The sequence below is a fragment of the Suncus etruscus genome, chromosome 6, assembly GCF_024139225.1.
Source record: "Suncus etruscus isolate mSunEtr1 chromosome 6, mSunEtr1.pri.cur, whole genome shotgun sequence".
NCBI classification, from domain to species: Eukaryota; Metazoa; Chordata; class Mammalia; order Eulipotyphla; family Soricidae; genus Suncus; species Suncus etruscus.
Genome location: NC_064853.1, coordinates 70013685 through 70035049, shown reverse-complemented (window position 1 = coordinate 70035049; position 21365 = coordinate 70013685). Strand labels below are relative to the sequence as shown.

The 21365-nt window shown below is 37.0% G+C and overlaps 1 non-coding gene across 1 annotated transcript; it reads right to left on the bottom strand.

Moving 5' to 3' along the window:
* Positions 1 to 546: 546 nt before the first annotated feature.
* On the bottom strand, positions 547 to 710 carry LOC126012724 (U1 spliceosomal RNA). The gene has a single exon (XR_007497136.1). It is a non-coding gene; the product is annotated as a U1 spliceosomal RNA (small nuclear RNA).
* Between the last annotated feature and the right edge of the window lie 20655 nt (positions 711 to 21365).

Genomic DNA, 21365 nt, shown 5'->3' with positions numbered 1-21365 from the left:
AGCTGAAAAAAGCCAAAAGCACACACAAGAACAGGAATCTCACCCTGATCGCTGTCCTCTTGGGTCTAGAGTTCAGATTCACATTCAGGGCACTATTTGTTGGGTCCTGTTTACTCCTTTGTTGATTATCCACAAAGAGTTTCCAGAATGAGAAATTTATTCCCATCCTCTTGTCCCCTTTTGGAGGGAGATCTTGGTAATATTTATCCAAAGCAAATAATCCACACAGACAGGAGGTTAAAGGGTAAAAGGTTGGGCGAAGAGAGTTCTTTGTCAGCCTGCTGCTAGCTCCAAAACACACCTAGAGCCACCCCAAATGCCCCAGCAATATAATATAGCACCATTTCTTTTTGCAACAGCATACTAAAAAAGGGAAACTTTTACATATAGAAACAAGCACTTATCTACTAAGGATAAGAACTCATACATTTTACAATACAGGATCACCTCCCACCTTGAACATATGTCAGACATAGAACCTACAAAGTTTTCTACAACAGCTCCAGGTACCAAACTCCCTCTGAGACATTCCTTTTTGTTCTTTTTTAAAACAAAATTATAACACAGTCTCCCACTACCACAAAGTATGCAGTCGAGTTTCCCACATTTGGGGAAATCACAGGGGTCAGCACATCTGGAGTGCAATGAATAAACCTCACCCTGGGAAAACCACTTTTGTGATCATGGTATCTCCCCTGACAGGTAAATATCTGAGACATTCTTAATACTGCTCTGACACCAACATGCACCAGTTTTTGATATGACATCCTGACAATGAGAAAATGGCAACAACCTGATCTAAGAGCAGTTTGTCTTACCTCACCACATAAATTAAGATGAAATCAGAAGACATGTCATCCTTTGATTTGTGCAAGAGCCAAGATCACTAACTATGGAAGACTAAATGTGACAAACATGACTGGGCAGAACTTATCTTGGGACCAATAAAAAAGACCCTAGTCTAAGCTTTGGCCTACGATCTTTACAACAACCAAGATCTCTAATTCCAGAGGAATTAGGCTTCATCCTAGGATTGGAGCAAAAACCAAGACCACCAACTACCAAAGACTGATTAAAACAACAGTGATGAAACAGAACTTCTAGAACCATAAAGAAAGACTCCATCCTAGACTCCATCCTATGACCTGCACAAATACCAAGATCTCTAAATACAGAGACCTGATCTTATCATCCATGACTGAGCGGAAAGTTTCCAGACACCACAAAAGGACCTAAGGGAGAATAAAAAACCAGGTGCAAAGCCTGGAGTTATTCCCATGACAGTATACTTCAAGGGCAGAGAAACCCTATATCTATTAGGCCAAGGGAATTCCCTTTCTAATCTCCCAATACTTACTGTGCCTATGCAAAAAAAAAAAATGAAAAGCATAATATCATTTTTTAGTTGTTGTTGTTGTTTGGTTTTTTTTTTCAGTTTTTGCTTTGTTTTGTTTTGATGCTATGTTTTGTTTTTATTTCTGGACCATGGTTATTGTTTAGTTGTTGTCTTTATTGCTGTAATGCTTTTTTGGGAGTTTGTTGATTTTATTTTTTATTTATTTTTATTATTTTTTGTATTGTTGTTATGATTTTTCCTTTTTTCCTTTTTTCTCTTAAATCAATATTTATAGCCTCTAGAAGGACTCCTCCCATTTTTTGCTTGTTTGATTTTGCCCCCATTTTTTATTCTTTCCTTCAAACAGAACCACATAACTTGAACCATCTTTTTCCGCCTCACAAACTGAGGGGGAAATAATGGAGGGCACCAAGGCCAAACAGTCATATGAACATTGAGTAGAAATAAAAAATGATCAGGCTTAGGTACCAATTCCAAAGCCAATGATAGCAGAATCGATACCCAATCTACAACAAGTTAGACACAGAGAGGACCACTTATACTAGCAGCCTGGGGAGCAAAGGAGCGGGATATGGGATGCATGCTAGGAACAGGGGTGGAGGGAGGACAATATTGGTGGTGGGTATGCCCTGATTCAATTTCACTAAAATTTTACTAAAATATTACTGTGAATGATTTGTAATCCACTTTGGTCAAAATAAAAATTATTTAAAAAAATAAATCCAAACTAAGAGGGATTAATAAACATTTAAAGTAGAGTCAAGGTTTTTCAACCCAGTTGGGTCTCTTCTAAACAAAGCACTGAATTAAGACAAAGCTTAGGCCTCCATAAAGAGAATGATGCCCTGAAAGCATCAATAATTGGTTACATGATGATCTCTGTGCTCTGTTTGAGAACAAGTAGCTTTGGAGTTCATTTATAAAAAAAAAATTCTAAAAAGAATTTTTCTTCTGAAATGTTCAGCTGAAAAATTGAAGCTTTAAACAAATTATGATTTTTACATTGGTGACTTTACTAATACAGATCAACTTCTTCTGGGACAATAAATGAAACAAAATGGATTCAGTGCCTGTACCAAAGTTTGTTTTCAACAAGTTATGGCTGGATATTGTCAATAAAGTAGGAAGCTCATTATCTCCACAATTGTTGCAGAAATCAAAGCTATTATTATTGTCCAGGCCTTATTCTACATAACTTGACCATAATGTATAAAAAAATGAGAAGCTAGATGACAGGGAGAAGAACATGTTCAAAAGACCCTATTTCATGAACTATTACACTTTTCTGCAGATAATTTAAAAATTTTTAATTACCAAGGTATATCATGACTGCCACAAACTACGAACAATGAGAAATGTCTAAAATGTCTAAAATGTCCTCTGCTCTACAGTCTCATTTCTGGGATGCATCACAGCTAGCATTCTGTAAAACAGATAAAAATATATAGCAGGCACATATATGTGTGCCTGGCATTCTTTGAAATAAATGTTGTTCTTGCATACTTCCTTTGTATGGAAGTTTCATATTTTTTATCATCCTTTTGCAGAATTAATCTGTACAAATACTTAAGCAGTGGACAAATTTTTACATAATGGTGCACTTACAAAACTATTTTTGTGAATTAATTGCTAGACTGCAGAATGATGAGGTTGAGACTGGAGCAATAGAACAGTGGAGAGAGCTTTTGCTTTGCATGCAGCCAACCTGGGTTCGATCAAACAAAGTCAGAAAGATGGTGCTTGTCAGTGATTCAGACCCTTTTTTGGATTGTGTAGTTTCTTTCCTTCAGTTCTAGGGTTATTGAACAGGGGTACTGTTTATTCAAAGCACCTCTCCCCATTTCCTAAGTAAAATCTCCCACCTAAAAGACTCCTGATTTCAACTTGTTGCTCCATGATGATGTTGTAACATGGTAAGGGCATCTCTATGTCAATTCCGCCCCAACCCACCTAGATACTCTCATTTTCCTTGATCAAAAAAATTTTTTTTCTATTTCTTTAACTGCTCAGAAGCAGATACCTATTATAGCTGTGTGACTGAAATGAACAAGTCTTTAATTAAAGATTTATATATGCTTTGTAAACACAAAGTAAAAAAGGACTGTAATATGCACTAAATATTCTACTAAGTCAAAAAACCCAAGTGTCTAGAAAAGTTGATTAGTTTTTAAAATTATGCTATATATTAAATATACATAATGTAATACTACTCAGATGTCAAAAAAGAAGAAATAATAACATTTTATTATAATATAGATGGATCTCAAGAGTGTCATGTTGAGTAAAGCAAATCAGAAGAAGAGAAGAGGGGCCGGAGAGATAGCATGGAGGTAAGGTGTTTGCCTTTAATGCAGAAGGTCAAGAGGAAGAGGAAGAGGAGGAGGAGGAGGATATTAGTTTCCAAATTAATATAGTAACACAAAGGCAATAAAAATAGACTCTTTTTCCCTTTGTTTTGTGGCCACACTTGGTGATGCTGAGGGGCTAATATTGGTTCCTTTCTCAGGAATCACTTTTAGTGCTCATGAAACCATTCTCAAGGCTACTGAGACTTGGCAAGTACAATATATATTTTTATTTCTTCTTTACAAGTAAGTGATAATGAACATATTTTTTCAAGTACAGCAATAAAAAATTTGACTAAATTAATGTATCTCACGATGAGGTCGTTAAGTCATTGTCAGAAGTTTTGCTATGCAATTGATTTTTTATTATTTGTTTTGTGACTATTAGGTGGTTTTGAGTCTACATTGACATCTAAATTGGTGTGGTTCTACTGGAAAGAGAATATAGAAAAAAAATGGTGTTGTTGTCATGTAGTCCAAGATCTCGAGTTTTGTGGTTGGTACTGTGGCTTTTGTAGGACATGGTTTCAACTGCCAGGGCTTCTGGAAGTATAAGAAGGCAGGGTGGCGGGCCCGGAGAGATAGCACAGCGGTGTTTGCCTTGTAAGCAGCCGATCCAGGACCTAAGGTGGTTGGTTCGAATCCCGGTGTCCCATATGGTCCCCCGTGCCTGCCAGGAGCTATTTCTGAGCAGACAGCCAGGAGTAACCCCTGAGCACCGCTGGGTGTGGCCAAAAAAACAAAAACAAAAACAAAAAAAAAGAAGGCAGGGTGGGGGCAAGGTGCATGCACCCACTCCCAAAATGTCCTGGTGATGTTATATAAGGTATTTAAAGAAACTTCATAAGGAACTATCAAATGCATAATGGTAATGGAGATAAAGCAGGAGAACTGGTCTTTAGTAAGAAGCTTATCGCTGGTGGTGTAGAAGGGGTATTAGGGAAGGGAGCAGTCAGATAATGGGGGAAAGTGCTTGCCACAGAGACAGGCTTAGAGGTGTGGTACAGAAGGAAAACAGGGACCCTGGTGAAGGGTAGTGAACACTAGGGATAGGATTGAGTTGGAGCAATGTATATCTACAATTCAATCATAATATCTTTGAAGCATTGTAATTCATGGTGTTAAATTTTAGTCATGGATGGGGGCCAGAAAGATAACACAATGATTGGAGCCAGTGAGGTAGTGCTAGAGGTAAGGTATCTGCCTTGCAAGCGCTAGCCAAGGAAGGACTGCAGTTCATTCCCCCCGAGTCCCATATGGTCCTTGAGCACTTAGCAAGGAGTAACCCCTGAGCATCAAAGAAAAACAAACAAACAAACAAAAAACAAAAAGGAAAGATAGTGTAATGAACAGGGAACTTGCTGTAAAACTGACCAGTTATTGTTTAATCCCCAGCACCACATACAGCTTATAACTTGTCTTCAAATTCATCTGTGTGACTCTCCAACTTTGTAATTCTGCAAATATGTCTTGGTAACATGTATTTTAGCTTTTTCCATTCCAATTGTAATGATTCTGAAAGAGTTCTTTGAGTTAGTTGATTTTTCATCTATAGATTTCTTAATTTTGCTGGTTAGTGACTCCTAGATTTCCACTGATGACTGGCCACAGAGGGCAGACAATCAGGACTGGCGCTGGAACCCTGAAAAGAGACCTCTAGTATACTTTTTTTTTTTTTTGGGCCACACCCGGTGATGCTCAAGGATTTCTCTTGGCTATGCACCCAGAAATTGCTCCTGGATTGGGGGACCATATGGGACTTTAGGGATCAAACCCAGGTCAGTCATGGGTCAGCCACATGCAAGGCAAATGCCTTACCACTGTGCTATCGCTCCAGCCCATAGAATACTTTTTATGTCAGTTACCTTGGTGGGAATTTTTGGGGGAGTATCAGTCTCAACTAAGCTCAGGACTTATTCTAGATCTGTGCTCAGGAATCACTTTTGATGCATAGAAGACCATAAGTGGTTCTAGGAACAAACCATGGTTGGTGATATGTAAAGCAACTGCCTTAAACCCTATACTTTCTCTCCAGAACATATAAATTAAATTCCTTTCGGGTACACTTTAAACAACACTCATCTTAAATTATTGCAATGTGTGTATATTCATTCTCATTGCTATCCACTGTTCCTCCTGAGAATATGACATAATTTACCCATTCTTTTTTTAATGGTATTCAAAGTTTTCAGTTTGGAACAATTACATATAGTAACGCAACATTCTCAAAAAACTTGAAAGAGTCTTATCTATCTGGTTATTTTCTAAGCAGAAAAACATCCCAGTTCTTATACCAAGCTCCAAATAAATAAATAAATAAATAAATAAATAAATAAATAAATAAATAAATAAATAAATAAAAATAATGGCCTCCAACTTTACCCTGGTATTCTTCTCCAGACTGATACCTCTGCAGCATTCTCAGACTGGGGCTCGGGGAATGGGGGCAGATTTCCTTTTCTTCTTGAACCACAGTAACCCAGTACCACACTCTATACTTTCCAATGAGCACTGCCCAACTCCACAACTTAATCTTATCAAAATGCCAAAGCACCAAATTTATTCCAGATCTATAAATCTTGGGCCATGAAGCTGCTTGACACCTCAAAATTTTGTAGTAGTGTCATCCCAGTAGTATCACAGGAAATTTGATTATAACATTGCATAGAAATCCACTAAGCTCAGAGAGCCTAAACAGTAACAGAAGTCTCAACTAGCACCAACCACAGTTCAATAAATTCTTAGACACTGACTTTAGTAACACCATTGAGAGATATAAAAAAATTGACCCTTGTTAATCTAAGTTTTGATAATTCTATTTGTCTCTGTGTTGTAACAAGCAATATGAAGCAAATTTGTGTCAGAAAGGGGTCAAGCTAGGTTGGTGGGTGAGAAATTGAAGACACTGGTGAAGGAAAAGTTATACTGGTTGTGGGATTGATGTTTGAACATTTAATGCTGAAAAGGGACTTCATAAATCTCAATGTTATACAAAATTTTATTAAATTTGCTAGTTAGCATGTTGGCATATTTTATTGCAATGAAATTGTTGCTATAGATTGGTGTTTATTCGGCTTTCAAGTTCTTAGTTTTTAGGAGTTTACTAATTACTCTCCAGTACAAGTTTGATTAAATTTTGTTTTCATCTATATGCCCCATTAACCTATTTTGAGTTACTTCAAAGAGCTAAATGACAATTTATAAATACTAAAATTGATATGTGAAGGAATGAAAGAAATACCACAGTGAAGAATCCTGAAAATTTGCAAGTAAACTTTTCTCTCCCTTGACTACAATGTGAAGTAAATGAAGGACTGTGCAGAATTCCATTCATAATCCCTTCAAAATGAGTTAGTCCTGCTATGTACTAAATGGATTATGCATGAATCCCAAAATAAATCCATCTGCAATTAATGTTTTAATAAACTGGTTGCTAGTGTATGCAATACCCACAATTTGTCAGGAGGGATTTTGCTATATTTATAAGCATTAATTAGATGTTTGTTATTGTCAAACTAACTTTAAAATAAATCCACAGCATCACTGGCCACTTGGGTAAAAGAAAAATCTCAATGGTGACTGTAATTAGAAAATAGAGAATAGCATTAATTAGTTAGCTAATGGAAAGATTTCTGCTAATTGAAATGAGGGACCCATCTCCTGTAGGATGATGAAGTATGTTAGGTGTGAGATAAAGGAAGAGTGAGTTCCTCTGGGTAATAATAATAAAGAAAATGTTCATTTTATCTTTTACTTGTGGATCCTTCATAAACACATGACACACGATTACCCAAGAATACAAAATTCATAGAGATTTTATAAAAATTAAGACTATTAAGTACTCGACGAAATGAAACTGAAGCCTTCTGCAAAAATAATGGATTTAATTTTGATTTCTAAAATTCTGTTGAGATGGGAACCTGGTTTTCTTCCTTACACACTCTTTTCTTTATTCCAATTGTTTTCTTTATATCTTCTCTCTGCTAATGAGTATTATCACCTATTAAATTCTCAACCTATTCCCTGTTATTTCACAAATTCTCCCACAGGAAATAGGAAAATACATAGAAAAGTCTCATTCACTGCTGCAGTTTTGAGCTCCTCCTCTGTGCAATCTTAACTCTATAATCCTAAAATCTGAGACTCCAAGCTAAAATATATTATTGTTTTCTCCATTGTCCACAGGAATTTAGTAGTGCATCTAATTGATGCTTTTCCCAAATGTCCTTCTATTGCTTTTATTGTTTCTAGATTTCTCCTCCAGTTTCTATTCAGTTGTTCTTTGACTTACCTTGCAATGGGGTGCTAGGACTCCAGAGAATCTAGAAGAGTTAATACTCTCCAAAACTAGGCTGAAACTAGAACTTAATATAAAATTTTATCTGATTTTCTGATTTCTTACTGAACTAATTTCCTTTGCCATCTCCTTATTTCCTTACTAGTATACCTTAGGTGTATATTCTTTTTCTTTTTATAAATTTATCTTTTTAGTTTAGTAACATGAATACAATAATATTAATGGTTTTGATTCTGATGCACAAAATTGTTGCATCACCACCAAAAGTTCCTAAGACTCTCCACAAAAATTTTCATCCCCCATCATAGTATTGCTCTGTTTTCTTCCTCCCCATAAACCCAAACATGGCATTAGCTCTGTATTCTAGTGCCTGAGTTTATTATCAGTTCACTACTATATATCCTAATTTAACTATATAGCTGCAAATGGATGAGATCATCCAGTACTTGTCCTTCTTCTGACTTATTTCACCAGGGTACTGTCCAATTCCATCCAGTTTGCTGCAAACCAGATGATTCTATCTTTTCTTATGGTGATGGTATTCGAATGCACATACAGTATTTCATATAGTATTCCACACAGTGTTCTATATATATATGCCATATATGTCATGGCTTCTTTTTTGTTTGTTTGTTTTTGTTTTTTGTTTTTTTGGTCACACCCGGCAGTGCTCAGGGGTTACTCCTGGCTCCATGCTCAGAAATCGCTCCTGGCAGGCACAGGGGACCATATGGGATGCTGGGATTTGAACCAATGACCTTCTGCATGAAAGGCAAACGCCTTACCTCCATGCTATTTCTCCAGCCCATATCATGGCTTCTTTATCTAGTCATTGTTCTTAGACATTTAGGTTGTTTCCAGATTCTGGATATTGTCCTTAGCACTACAAATGAACATAGATGCACATATTCTTTTTGAATAAATGTTTTCATGCTTTGGGGGTATATGCCAAAAAGTGGAACAATGGGAGTTTCGTACTTTTTTATTTTAGAAATCTCCATAATGTTTGCATAGGGTTGGACAAAACAAATTCTCACCAACAGTAAATAAACATCTCTCTTTTTTTTTTTACCACCCTCTGACTACCACTGATTGTTTCTAGTCTTAGATTTCATTATCACCAGTATGGGATGATACTGAGTTCATTGTCATTTTTGAGTTGTCTTTCCCTGATACTAAATGATGACAAACATTTTTTCATATTCTTATTGTTCAGCCATTTTCTAATGCTTATAGGTCATCCTCTTTGTGGATATTTTGATAAATCAATGGTGGGGCCAGAGTGATAGCACAGTAGTAGGGCATTTGCCTTGCACGTAGATGATCTGGGACAGACCCAGGTTCAATCCCCAGCATCCCATATGGTCCCCTATCCAGGGACAATTTTTGAGTGCAGAGCCAGGAGTATCGAATGTGGCCCTAAACAAAACAAAACAACAACAACAACAACAACAACAACAACAACAATAATAATAATAATAGTCAATGGCATGCTATCTTCATCTCAAATTCTTTTTCCAGAAAACTTACTTTAGATACACATTTATTAAAAAGTCCTTTTATTCAACTCTCAGTTAGCATCAGCTGTTGAAAAAAAAGAAGACATCATAGCCTTTCACAATTACCTAAAACTTTTAGTCAAGTTGGACACTCTCCAAATTCCAGTACTACAACTTCACTCTGTTCTCAACATCTTTCTTGTCCACTATTTCAGAAACATTTAAATGTCCTCTGCAATTTTTTATTTTTCTGTCCATAGCACTAGGATGCATTTTTCTAGCTTTCAAGTATCAGCCCTGTGAAGATATGCATGGGCTAGCTGAGCTATGAAAATAGAAGTTATTTATTTATTTTTTTTAAATCTAAACTTTTCAGAAAAATCTAGACTAAAATACTTTTCCAAAAGGTTTTTCTAGAAGGTTTACCTGACCAGAATGAACCCACATTGCACATTGTACTGTTGTATGAGAAATGAGGTTTTGTGGTTGTAAGCCAATAAAATTTGGAGATTTATTTATATGAATGCTTCCCCAATGCACCTTCACCCATTCAACAAAGTAATGCAACCTATGAAATTGTAGTTGTGACCCTAAACTCCTCCACTCTATAAAACTCTTGAACCTATTCCATGCCCTGTAAAGTATACAGTAAGGATCAAATTCCATTTCCTTTTCAGAAAATCCAAAATTGTTCCAGCACCACCACTCTCAGTTTTGTTGTCATTTATACCCAATTGTGTCTGACTACTTATATGTAGGAGAGGAGAAATTAACAGACAGGATGGTACAATGGACCTTAGATTTGAAATTCTATTTAAATTAATATGGAGATGCTATAGTTCAATGAATCCAAATGTCAACCACATGAGGAGCTTTGAGCCCTAACACCTTTTCTAAGTCCATCTAACTCATCAATGACTCATCCACACTAGAACTTGGAAACCTGACCATTGACAGTCATATCTCCTTTACCATACTTTTGTTTATCTTTGAGAACTAAGCTTTCTTCAGATGAAGCTAAACATTTTATTCATTAGGAGCCAAGTTTCCCCTATAATAACCACAGGGACAAAACTGGTAGCATTAGCTAGAGAGTAGAATAAGTCTGAAAGGAAACAATTCTCATTTAGCCCAGTGTTAACATTTTTAAATTGTCTTCACATCCTCCTTCTGACTTTGACAGATTTCTTGAGAAATGCCTCTCTTTATCTATCTTGAAGAAATAATATATCCATTAGAAGTTATAAATAGCTAATATTCCTATTTTAACATGGTTTGCTATTGTGATGGGTGGGATATGTTTCTTTGTAAAATGCAGCAGACAAGGAAATTTCTACAGGAGCCTTTAAATCACTTAATGGTGAAAGAAATTCCCAGATGGCCTTATCAGTGCCTACGGAAAATTGTTAGATATCAGCACTAACTAATAAATTTGACTTGGGGCTTGGTTTTCTGACATTTGCTTAAATCCTTAGAGAACCATAGTTACTGTATATCCTTGTACAGTATTTGAATTTTGAATTGCTAAGCAGATTTGGTTGCCCTCAGGGACAAGAAATAAAACTTTATAATAGATTATCATTTTTTAAAAGTCTGAACATTATTAGTTGTGATGATATTGTATAACAAACTCATGTTTCTTTCCTTTTTTTTTTTGTCTCAAATGTTTTATTCTCCAAGAAAGCTCATTTGCATTGTTGTCCCATGTGGGGATTTGCACATCCTGGTACATGATAAAGATACAGGAGGGAATTAGGTCACTAGGCCTGCTCTTTTTTCTTATAATAACCCTGCCCAACCTTCTCCTTCTTAATCCTATGCAGACAAAGGCAATGGAAACTAACCCTTCCAGAGGCATGATAGCTAAGGCGGACAAGCAGATCCAACAACATGTACCCTTTTACTAACGATGGATACATTTAATTAATCCCATGTGGACAGGCCTTATTCAAATAAAACTATATTTTATATAAATGCCACCTTGTTTCCTGATCTGTGAGGTGACCCCTGATTCAGGCAACTGTACTATTTTAAGCGCTGAATTAGAGCTCTGAATCTCTTTTTTCTAATGGTGCCCTGCTGGAAAGAATCTGTATTCTATGCAAAGTAAAAACATCCCCAGTGGATAAGGAATTAAAAGAATAGTAGAATAGGATAGAAGAGCAGCTGCAGACAGAGGAGAGCTTTCCGAGCAGGCAGAGGGAGGTAGGAAGCAGAGCAGTACCAGATGCAACCTCAGAAGTTGCATAGTTCATAGCTTGGATATGTCCCACAAGCAGGTACTCAACCTGGGAAAAATTTTATCATGCCAAATAGTGTGCTAATTTCTGAAATACAGTTTGCTACTTAATACTTGACTTTCCTGTCTTCTTGCTGCACACCATTACTACCCTGAAAGACCCACACTAGTGAAAAACAGGACAAATTTCAGCATAGTGACAATATCAAATAACTCTCAACAGTACTTCATGTGGGTGAGTCAAGCTTCTCTGACACTGACTCATATAAACTTTATCAAATCATTTAACATTATTATGAGCCCCTGTTGCATTAATAAAAACTGAGGAATGGAACAGTTAATGTCCAAATTTCCTGTCCAGGTGTTGGCACATGCACTGAACATGATGCTGACAGCTCTGCTCTCTATGAGCCCCAACACCACAAGTGATTTCTAGCCTCACAACAGCTGGGGAACAAAAACAATACAAAAAGGGTTTCAGCCCTTAGCAAACACCACCATCATAACCTTTACTCACAGTGCAATCCTTGGTGAGATTGTGAGTACAACTGCAGGTGTGTAAATCCCAGGGTGTTCCATCCCTGTGTACAACCCCCAATCATCACAATAAAATCAACAATGCCAAATGGAATTGTTGGGGCGGTAAAATATGTTGAATTAAATTTTATAAGAAGAAAGCAGGATAGTGGTTACCTCTGATTGGGAAAAGAATCTTTTTAGTCAAAACGGGAAGGGGGACAGTATGAAAGTGGTTTTCTTTCTTGATCAGAAAGATCTGTTGTTGGACATATGGAAATGCTCATTTTGTACAAGTTCTTCAGATCTTGATAGAAACTCATGCTATTTTCTATATGCAAATTTTATTTATAAGAAGAAAAGATATTTTGGCCAGAGAAACATCTCACTGTGGGAGATCTGGTTTTACTCCTTAGTACCATATGGTTCCTGAGAATCACCACAAGTGATTCTGAGCACAAAGACTAGGAATATCCTCTGAGCATCAGTAGGTGTGGTCCAAAACAATCCCCACAGTAAAGGAAAAATATTTCAAGTACATTCAAATAAATGTCTTATAAAACCTCTAAAAAACTAATGTCAAACATTTAAGTGAGGAATTATAGGATTTAGGGTTAAGGGATATGAAAACCTTAAAGTGATAGAATAAAAACAAACTTTGAAAATGACTTCAAAATGTGACTTTGCATACACTTTGTTACGTTGCCAACTAGCTCTATGGTCCTCATGAATAAAATCTCCTTAATAAATATAACCTTTGCTATTTGTTTTCTTTCCTTTGGGGGTGGGGCTCATGCAGCAGCTCTCAGGGGTTACAGCTGGCTCCATGCTCAGAAATCACTCCAGGCAAGCTCAGGGGATCATATAGGATGTTAAGAATCAAACCCGGGTTGGCTGCATGCAAAGCAAGTGCCCTACAGGCTGTGCTATCACTCTGACCCCATAATCTTTAATGTCAAAAGTAACAATAATAGAAGCTTCAATGAATCAGAAAAATAATTCACTGAACTGAACACATGCTTTGATGAATGTAGGAGCTCTAGTTGATTCCTAGAACTGTATGTTCCCCTGATCACTATCAGGAGCAACCCCTAAACTTCTTTTCTTTTTTTTTTCTTTTGGTTTTTGGGTCACACCCGGTAGCTCTCAGGGGTTACTCCTGGCTCTACACTCAAAAATCGCTCCTGGCAGGTTCAGGGGACCACATGGGATGCTGGGATTCGAACCACCGTCCTTCTGCATGCAAGGCAAACACCTTACCTCCATGCTATCTCTCCGGCCCCAACCCCTAAGCTTCTAATGAGCTTTTTTACTCTTCATCTCTGTCATTTCTACTCATATGTTTCTCATTTTGGGTTTCATAGTTTTCATATACCTCAATACTCAATACCTGTGCCATTGGTTCTTTAAGCTCATTAAACATCTTCACCATGGTGTCACTAGTCATTTTTGAGAGTGTAAAGAGTAGCATATACCTTCTTTGTTATTGTTTTCACTCATTGAACTTGACGGGCTTCAATTAATTTTCCACAGTGGTTTTCCAGTCTATCTGCTGTGCTGAGAGTGAATCTTTGTATTAGACATCATGGGAGACTCTGAAGATTAGGATGAGAGTTGCTTTTTTATCCTATGCTGTTATTTAACACAGTGACAGGAAGTATAACTGTGAGCATTGTGAAATTCGCTGAGTAGATCTTGAGATATAGGGGTAACTTTTATTTTGGCAGTGTCAAGTGTGAAAGGTACTGTACCCAGCCAGCATCATCTTTAATAAAGGAAATCTTATAAGATAGATGAAAGTACACCTTAAATAGTTCATTTTAACTTCATCACATCTTTAAATGTCCTATTTCTAAGTAGGGCCACATCCACAGATGAAGAGTGATGTGTTGTTAGATCGTTAGTGAAGTGTTGTTAGATCTTTAACATGCTGTTTTGATGGAATATATACAATGAAACCCATCAATCTATCTTTGGTCAAGTTCTCTAGAAGCAAAATTTGAACTAAGATTCTTCTAACTTTTAAAAAAAAAACTGAGAAAAAAAATACAGGAGTTAGGGTTCAGTAGGAGGCAAGAGAAGGAGTTAAGCAAAGAACTTGTCTCCAGACAAAATTAGGTTTGTTCAGATGTCATAGAAAGTTGGCAAGCACAAGTTCTACCAGTCAGTCCTATGCTTAGGCAAAAGAACGATGTTCTTACACCACTTTATTGATCAGTTTGTTTTTTAATAATAATTTCCTTATTTAAGCACCTTGGTTTCAAAAATGTTCACAGTCACAGTTATGTTTCAGTTGTCAAGTAAACACCACATTTCAACAGTGTAACTTTTTCCCACCACCAATGTTCCCCAATTTTCTCCTCCCCCAACCCCTAATTGTCTGCAGAACAGGCATTTTATTTCTCTAACTCACTATCAATGTCATGGTAGTTGTTAGTGCAGTTATTTCTCTACTTTTGCTCACCACTCTTGGAGGTAAGCTTGATATCATGGGTTGGACCTTTCTGCCCTCATCTCTATTATCTCTGGGTATTATTACCATACTATCTTTTACTTTTCTTAAATCCCACAGATATTTTTGATTTCCTCTTTAATTTCATCTCTGACCCACTAGTTATTCAGTAGTTAGTTGTTTAGTTTCCAGGAGTTAATATTTTTTCTCTGTATTTGCTTGTTATTCACTTCTAGTTTCAGTGCATGATCTGAGTTCAATTCCTATCCCCTTTATTTTATGGAGGTATGTTTTATGGGCTAGCATGTGATCTATTTTGGAGAATGACCCATTTGCATTGGAGAAGAAAGTGTATCCAGTTTTCTGGGAATGGAGAGCCATATATATTTCTTCCATATCTCCTTTCAGAGCTAGTATATTCTTGTTAAGTATTGATCAGTCTGACTTTGATCTGCCCCTTATATTTCTCCAGACAGAATGTTCCAGTTTTGGGGGGCATTTCTCTGTAAAAGGGCAAATAATATGCTATAAGAACTCAGCCTTCATGTAGTTGGTAGACAAACACCAAACATTCCACTGTTTTTAAGCAACTGGTTTGTAGAAAGGAGAGAATATTTTTGTTCTCCCTCTCCTGCACCCTACTACCACCTCCACTGTCTACTTTATTATATATTTATTATAAATATTGAGTTTACATAACAAATTATTCAATAACTTACACATTAGGTTTATATAATAAATGACTGAATGCTACTTTTGGATAGTCTAGATTCTCACTACGTCTCATTTAATAAATAATTATATAAGCATTTTATGACAGTGTTAACATTAGGTTGCCAAATAAGCTATACAAAAAAAAAACATGCTGCTGTCTGATTAGTTTTAAATATAAGCACTGTAGTTTCTAAATCTATCATAATCCTTTGAGCTCAAAGTATTCCCATGTTCACCTGGCAGCATTTTTTGGCAAATCAATCCATCATGTGATGGTAACAAATACTTCTGGAGTCTTGAATAACATCTCTTCAGACAATCCCCATGTCAATTATAACTATAAATTATCAACTGCATCTGAGCTGACTCACACTGAGAGTATCTTGACTTTAAGAAAATGTACCTATTAGTAAAATAAAATCAAAATACTATGACATATCACTTCAAACCAGTGAAAATAGCTCTCCCCCAAAGAAGGAAACAAAGTGTTAGTGAGACTAGAACCCTTACTTAATATTGGTAAGACTGTTGTCTAGGTTAGCCTCTATGGAAACAGTATAACAACATCTCAAAAATTTAAAAATATAACTATGATACACCAATTCTACTTCTTAGCATCTATTTCAAGAATACAAAAAGCTGCAATTCAAAAAAGATAGTTGCACTGTATGTCACTGCAGAACTATTTAGATACAACACAAGTGCCCAAGAGCAGATGAACGAGTGCAAATATATAACAATGAATGAAATATATTTAGTGGTAATAAAAAATGAAATATTATGTTTACTGCAAATGGTGATATCATGCTAAAGTTAGCAATATCATGCTAAGCTAAGTAAATCAAACAGAAGAAAGCCAAATACTGGATGATCTCATTCATTAGTGCAGTTTAAAGAAACAGTAACGAACGGACACATGGTCAGTGAAAACAGAGTCAATCTGTAGGATTGAGTTTGTCAAATAGTAATATGAGGGAATATAATGAAGGGAAGGAAGGCAAAAATGTGGAATATTAATACTGACACTTTGGTGTAACATTAGGTACCAAAAAGCAGTAGTTAGAAACTGTGGTACATATACACAATGGAATATTATGCAGCCATCAGGAGAGATGAAGTCATGAAATTTTCCTATACATGGATGTACATGGAATCTATCATGCTGAGTGAAATAAGTCAGAGGGAGAGAGACGCAGAATAATCTCACTCATCTATGGGTTTTAAGAAAAATAAAAGTCATTTTTGCAACAATCCTGAGACAATGAGAGGAGGGCTGGAATTTCCATCTTACTTCATGAAGCTCACCACAAAGAGTGGTGAGTGCAGTTATAGAAATAACTACACAGAGAACTACCATAATCATGTGAATGAATGAGGGAACTGGAAAGCCTGTCTAGAGTACAGGTGGGGGTGGGGTGGGATGGAGGGAGATTTGGGACAATGGTGGTGGGAATGTTGCACTGGTGAAGGGGGGTGTTCTTTACATGACTGAAACCTAATCACAATCATATTTGTAATCAAGATGCTTAAGTAAAGATATTATAAATTAAAAAAAAACAGTAGCTTATTTAAACTATAATAAATGTTTTTATTTTCAAAAATAAAAATTATAGGTATTAAGAGCATTTTTATGTCTCTATAGTTTTCAGCCTTAGAGTATTTTTCAGAGGAAAATAATGTAATCCAAATCCACAAATGCAGCCTGGAAATACAATAATACTTCAACTAAAACTAACAGACCAGAAAAATAGTACAGTGAGTAGGCACATGTCTTGCAAACAGCCTATGTGGATTCAATCTCTGGCACTCTATGTAGTTCTCTGAGCCTTGCCAGGAGTGATTTCTAAGCACAGTAAATCCTGAGCACAGCTAAGTGTAGTCATTTAATTCCCTTTACCCTCCACTCCCAAACATACACACACAAACAGCAGTTAGAGGTAAAGCCCTAGATTCTTCCTTTCTGGGTAGTTCTGGAATGAACTCTGTTTTCTCCAAAGGTTGTCTGTTAGAATTTAGGTTTCCTGTATGGTCTCAATAATCTTCACTTTTCTCCTTACTAGCTTCCTTACTCCTGCTTCCTGGGCCTATGTCTTAAATAAATCATCTGATTAAGTCCTTGACTCAATCTTAGTTTTTTCATAAGTCCTATTAAGAGTTTCCAATATTAACATTAGATAGGCAAATATTAAATAATTTCATTTATATGTGGTAGAGACTAAGCATGAAGATAAACAATATAAGGAAGACAAAACTTTAGACTCTGAAAAAATAACTGAAGTTACCAAGTGGGAGTAATGATGGGACCAGAGGATCTTATGGGGGAATGCTCTGTATTTTTTTTTAATTTTTATTTTTCGGCCACACTCGTTTGATGCTCAGGGGTTACTCCTGGCTAAGCGCTCAGAAATTGCCCCTGGCTTGGGGGGACCATATGGGACGCCGGGGGATTGAACTGCGGTCCTTCCTTGACTAGTGCTTGCAAGGCAGACACCTTACCTCTAGTGCCACCTTGCCAGCCCCAATGCTCTGTATTCTTAACTGAAAAGATAACTTTATTATTCTACTAAGGCTCATTAGTTTCTAAACAGTAATGAATCATTAGGAGGAAGGTGAGACTCAACTATCAGTTTTGTTTGTTTTTGTTCGAACTTTATGGCAATTTACCACAATAAAGTCAATGGGATTGGTGTTTTTAGCTCTATCAAGGTCAGTGGCAAAGAATGAAACATTGTAGTTTGTCAGTGTTTCAGGCAAGCCACAAACAAGAAGATAAGCTGGTCATTTTACAAATTTTAATTAAAAAACAGTGGTTTACAAAGTTATTGATAGTTGAATTTTGGGCCTATGTTATTTCAACACCATTCCTACTAGCAGTGTCAACTCTCATACTGTCAACCCCATGACCCCAACCAACCTCTCCCACCCCATGCCTGTCTCCTTGGCAAGCAATTATAATTATATGGTTTCAACTTAGATCTCATATTTTCAGTGTTGTTGAGTCTGTGCTATACCACTCTTCCACATCCCCAGTTTAACTGAAGCCCAGACCCATTTCCCCATTACTTCCCTTCCTCATTTTCTCCCTGCTTGATTTTTTTTTTCTGTAGCTTCTGGGGTCAAGAGCTATCTATTTTACATTTTCAAATACAATTAGTTTATTTGCCACAGATAAATGAGATCACCCTGTGTTTATCTTTCTTCTGGCTTACTTCACTCGACTGGATATCTTCCATTTCCAATCAGATTGCAGCAAATTGCATGATTTCATTGTCCTTTGCAGTTTCATAGCATTATGGAGGTATTTGAAGCAAGATGTCAAAACCAGAAACACTGGAAGTTAGTGAGGTAGAAAGGGTGAAGTTATTGTATGAATGTGCTGGTCATTTTTAATACAATTTCTGCTCCCACACGTTGGTTCTCTCACTCTAGATGCATGAGCCATTATTTTCATTTATGGACTTTAGAATAGTTAATAGGCACATTAAGGACAAAGTTTTTAATATTTACATACTTGTGGCCTTAGGGTGATAAACAATCAGTAAACACCTTTACAGTATATCATTAAAGTTATGGCAAATTTTTTATTTTATTTCTGCCTGGGCACACAACTTGTAGTCTGGTTGTTTAAGCTAAGCTAAATTTGTTGTACCCAGTGGACTATCTTTGACCTTTGATTTTTTATTAAAGGAATGATTTCCTATGAGGGATCACATGTAGCACTTTGGGGTTTACTGCTGGCATTGTCCTTCAGAGTCTCTCCTCGGTGGTATTTGGGGACCTATCCAGGACCAGGATTCAAACATAGGTATATCACATGCAAAACATGCACTCCAGCTCTTTGAGCTATCTTCCTGGTCTGACCATTTGGTTTAATGTCTTATAACAACACTGTATGTTGTCATTTGTAGAATAACAGTCCTGGATGGTGATGGATGATGGTGATATGGATGGAGAGTGAGGCCTTTCTCCTCCAACCCAGGTCACGCGCCTCAAACTCCCTCCAGCTGGCAGGTCTTAGCGTGGTGGCAAGGAAATGATCCACAGAAGTCAGGTTTCAGGAGACATCAACTTTATTCAGACCCTAGCCAACCCGTGTGGCTTCTATCATAACCTTTTACGCTGAATCCATAATCAGCCTTGCATTCAACCTCTTGCAGCCATCTCTCCTCTTGCTGCTTCCTCCTCCATCTCTCTTATCAATCCTCCAAATCCCCCTCCTGCCCCTGAAGTAATCCTTTTCTTACTTTCCCAAGACCCCTCCCAGAAATGGGCAGGTCTTACCATCAGGTAAGGTTACACAGGAAGGAGATAGCATGGAGGTAGGGCATTTGCCTTTCATGCCGAAGGACGGTGGTTCGAATCTCGGCATCCCATATGGTTCCCCGATCCTGCGAGGAGCAATTTCTGAGAGCCAGGAGTAACCCCTGAGCACTGCTGGGTGTAACCAAAGGAAAAACAAAAGGTTACACAGAAAGAATAGGGGTTAGGGGTGACAGCCATTCATGGGACTTACATGGAGTAACAAGACAGGAAATGAAAATTATATATAGATGAGGAACTTTTGACCCTGAATTACACAAAAGAGAGGACAGAGTAAGTTAAAATAGTGGGGGGCATGGGGCCAGTATGATAGCACAGCAGCCTTGCACGTGGTTGACCAGGATGGACCTGGGTTTGATCTCCAGCGTCTCATATGGTCCCCCAAGCCAGGAGCAATTTCTGAGTGCATAGCCAAGAGTAACCCCTGAGCGTCACTGGGTGTGACCCAAAGACCCCCCCAAAAATAGTGGAGGGTAGAATGAGGCAGAAGACTGGTGATAACATAAGGACATTGATCAAAGGTCTTGCACATTTTAGTGGTATGGAGGTAAGATTACTGTGCATGTCAATACCACAAATATCAATACTAGTGTAAAATTGTAATCCAAACTATAATAAATAATGTTTTAATTTGCTAAGGAGAGGTAGAAAATCTTGGGCTCTTGATGGAGGGACATTGACACTATTTATCAGTAGAGGTAGCTTTAGATCATGGGTGGTTTGGAATCAGAACACTGCCTAAAACTCTGTCATCCACAACTTTGTAAATTATGATAAGTAAATTAAATTTTTAAATTTCTTTTTCACAAACTTAAATTATGTTGTAAATTTTAAATTTGTCTTTGATTAAACAATTTTTTCATTTGGAACATCATCAAAACACTCAGAATTGCTTTTACGTGATTCAGAGGATGACTATCTTAGGATCTAGTCTTTGTGGAACATGAACAAGCATGTAAACGTGCTGCATTAATGATACAACAGCACATAAAGAGATGAGATGATCCTTTCTTAAACAATATTCTTTCTCATTTGAATTCAAAGTAATTCTTGAATCCCATTGTGATTAAGCTGAGTGAGCCCAGGTTTAAACCAGCAAGTTCTGAAAGAATCCTCCTTGGTGAAATTGCTTTAAAGATTGAGGGGCTGAGACCCCACATACATATCACAATATGACTTTTCCCAATGTCTTGTCTTTTTATTATCAACAGCAAATTCCTTAAGCACCTGTTCTGTCTATCTCTCTGAATTGCTTGCTGGACATGTTTTTAATGTCTATTTAAGGAGGATTTTACCTATAAGTGGTTTTCAAGGCCATTGAATGAAAGACAGTTTAGTTGCATAGGAGGTTCAGATCTAGAGGACAAAAGGACAGAGGCAGAGCAATTTGCATGGAGATCTTAACACAAGGAACTGTACTTAGAGCGCAAACATCTAATCCAGCAGTGCATAGAGTTAGGTTTGGGGTTATCCCTGACAGCTCTGGGTCTGAATCTCTCAATGGTCCTGATGTAACACCATCCCTTTTTGAAAAATTACTCTAGAAATTCTTTGTCAAATATACATATATACATATGTATGTATAATATATTAGTATATTGACATTCATTTATATTTTATATGTCA